A 3,472-nucleotide genomic window follows, 5' to 3' on the forward strand; every position below is an offset into this window, starting at 1 on the left:
CACCCTTCTTGTAAAGGTTTGCTAATTCAGTAGACAACAGACATTCCAACACATGAGAATGTGGCATACATGTGCTACATCTAGGCTGTGCATCAGGTAGACCACCCCAATATGATCTTTTGTGGACCTACTATAGTTTGTATCCGTTTTCTCTTCACTAAGTCATTTTATTACATTTTTTTTTTTCGTTGCAGGGAGTGTTTAGCAAAGTAAAGTTAGTAGCTATGGTGGATACTCATAATCTCATGTTCAGGTAAGATATGGTTGCCTTGCATGTTTGTGTGCGTATGTGCTGTTAACTTGAAAAAAATAAAGAAGCTTTGTGTTTCATGTGCATGTTTTCATGGGGAATTTTCTTTGAAGATGAGTCCTTGCTTCACCAAATGGGTTGTTGTATATCATCTTTAAAATTTTAAAATCCCATGAAGTACCTTTGGTTTTAATGTAGACACTTCATTAGTGCCAGCAAAGAACTGGAAGTTTATTATGTTTTTTTATTCCTTGCGTTGAAGAGTTGTTATTATGCAGGTAATGCTTATGTTGCATTATCTTGGATGGATGCGTACTATGTTTCCTTATACTTCAATCAGTTGCCCTTGATTATGTTATACCTTCATGTGCAAAGTTGAAGTTTACAATGTGTGGAGCATATTTTAGTAATTATTTTTCTGCTTACAGTGAATATGTTATTTGATGCTTTTTTTTAATACCAGTGAATATTCTTTTTGTCCAGATTTCCATCACTATTTAACTGCACAAATGCAGCCAATGGGAAGTTCGTATGGGGCAGTTCCTTGGCAAGAAGTGAGAGTCCCTGGATCCAATTCATCTTTATAGACAATCATCTCTTAGATGAAGATTTTTTTGGTGCATGGTTCAGTCTCATCATCTTGAACCTGAAATTGGGTTTTGGAACTTGTAACTAGGGTCTTTTAGCTCCTCTGCATTTTGTATGCTGATTCTCACTATCTTTTAGCTTCTTCTCTTCTTTTTTTCCGCTTTCGTGAGACAGATTTCTAGATCTTGCAGACCTTGAACATGTTAGCTTACTTGAATTTCACTGTTTTGTTCTTTACATAGTTTCCTGTGGCTCCACATATCCAGGTCTCATCTTTTTGTGCAGGGCAAGAATCTGATATTTTCTTTTCTTTTTGTGTAGGGTGAGAATCTGATATTTTCTGTTTTTACTCTGAATAGGGGAGTAACTGCTGATCAAAGAACTTGGTGTTTTCGCCATTCCTTTACACAAGCTTTTTACTCTATTTGCGGGAATCCAGAAAATGCAGAGCAAGATCCTAACCACTGGTTCGTGGACACTTGTTTGTTGAAATAGGACCAACAGGTATTTTCCATTTTCTAACAGCATAATGAATGACCACTAATCCAATCTCCAGATAAATAATCACATAATAGTGAGAAAATCTACATTTTGGAGGACTATTTATTGTACATATTTTGTATCAGATATGCATTTATTGATTTAAGTCCAGGCCATTTTTCTTGGAGTCAATCAGCTTGCTATTTGTATTTGCCGCTATACATGTAGCATTCATGCATTGTGTGAGACATTCATATTTGATATTTAGCTTGTTCTTCAACCATTGTTTTCATTTCTTCATGACAATTAATATGGTTGTCACAAGGTGTTGGAAGGAATTTTCCACGGACTTGTACCTCCCACATGGATCAGATTGGCGGGCCTGTGCTTCTTTTTTTTTTTGTTGCATTAATTCAAAAGGGTCATTATCCAACTTATATTAGGGCTAGAACATTTGTAAGAATTCATCGCTGATGGATTTTTGCGTAAATTTGAAAGGGCTATGATTCAACTTCCATGTGTCACAGTTCAGGGCCATTAATTGGATCATTTCCCCTGTGATAGAGCCACAGTCATCCTAGAAACTTCAACAGTTCAAACTATATGATAGATCATGTTAAGCAGCTGACAATACTGAAGGTGCTTTACTCATATTTTCTATTGTGCAAACTATATGATCTGTAATTTATCTGTGTTAAGAATTTTGTTGGGCTGTAATTTAAAGAATCCTTCACCAGAAGCTGCACATTTACAACTAGAATGTTAACACATACATAGACGCTTATGCGTAATGATTTTCAATACATAGATGCTTCTGATCATCATACCCGACAGATCAGGTCCTTTGCTTCTGCAGACACATGAGCAGTGGGAGGAAAACTCAAGTCGATCTCCACAATCCTACACATAGATAGTAGTATTATAAGCTCTGTGTAAACTTTGGGAAATGTAGATAGGCAGATGAAGCTTTTCTAACCTTTTGAATGTATCTTCCTGGTTCTCGGCTTCGAAAGGTGGGACGCCGTAAAGGAACTCATAGAAGAGGATGCCCAAGGTCCAGTTGTCAACTGTGTAGTCATGTGCTTTGTTTGTTACCATTTTTGGTGCTAGATAATCTAAAGTTCCACACATGGTGAGCCTCTTTGATCTGGATTGCACTGATCATCCAAAATCTGCAATTTTCAGTCGGCCCTGCAGGAGAGGTAATTGATTTATCAGTAGTGGTGGAATTCTTTGGTTTCTCTTCTTTCATGGAAGGTCAGAACAAAACCCAATAGTGGCATTCCTCTATGGTTGAATATCATCGTTGAATGATGATGGAAGTGGGCCCCACCTGCCTCTAGCACCTTTGGAGCCCTATGAAATTTGGTCAAGCATTTGGTGCAATGCAGTAAGACCCAAATAGAAATTATCAATTTTCTATTTTTTATTTTTGCCTTTCATCCACAAATAAAAAACAATTCCCCTCATTTCAAATTTCATCAAGCAGTTGAAAGTTGAAACAGCGAAACACTGATGTTTGGGGTAGGGCAGTGGGACCTAAATGGCAGTTATCATTTTTTAGGGCAGGGCAGCAGGACCCAAATGGCAGCTATCATTTTTGGGGCAGGGTAGCGAGACCCAAATGGCAATTATCATTTTTTCATTTTCCATCCCCAAATAACAAAAAAAGTTCACTTGTTTCAAATTTCAACAAACAGTTGAAATCTGAACAGCACAACATTGATGCTTGAGGCAGCACAACAGGACCTAAATGGCGGTTATCATTTTTTCACCTTCCGTCCCCAAATAATAAACAATTTCACTTGTTTCAAATCTCAACGAGCAGTTGCAAGACCCAAATGAAAGTTATCAATTTTTTTTTCCTTTTCCATCCCCAAATAACAAAAAAGTTCACATGTTTCAAATTTCAACAAACAGTTGAAAGCTAAAATAGTGAAACATTGATGCTTGAGGCAGCACAATGGGACCCAAATGGCAGTTATCATTTTTTCACATTCTGTCCCCAAATAATAAACAATTTCAGATGGGTTGATCCAAAATTTTCAGCATTTTTACAGGTTGAGAAGTGGGTTGATCCAAAATTCTGTTGGCAGTGTAATCTCTAATTGCTTTATGTTGATATTTTCAGCATTTTCATATGTATGTTACCCA

At 37.0% G+C, this 3,472-nt stretch overlaps 1 long non-coding RNA gene across 1 annotated transcript; it reads right to left on the minus strand.

The window, feature by feature from the left end:
* Positions 1-2,039: 2,039 nt before the first annotated feature.
* LOC131228809 (uncharacterized) lies at positions 2,040-2,377 on the minus strand. The gene is made up of 3 exons (XR_009163091.1): positions 2,295-2,377; positions 2,146-2,218; positions 2,040-2,058 (listed from the first exon to the last, which is right to left on the minus strand). It is a non-coding gene; the product is annotated as an uncharacterized LOC131228809 (long non-coding RNA).
* Between the last annotated feature and the right edge of the window lie 1,095 nt (positions 2,378-3,472).

Source organism: Magnolia sinica, chromosome 2 (genome assembly GCF_029962835.1).
Source record: "Magnolia sinica isolate HGM2019 chromosome 2, MsV1, whole genome shotgun sequence".
NCBI lineage: Eukaryota > Viridiplantae > Streptophyta > Magnoliopsida > Magnoliales > Magnoliaceae > Magnolia > Magnolia sinica.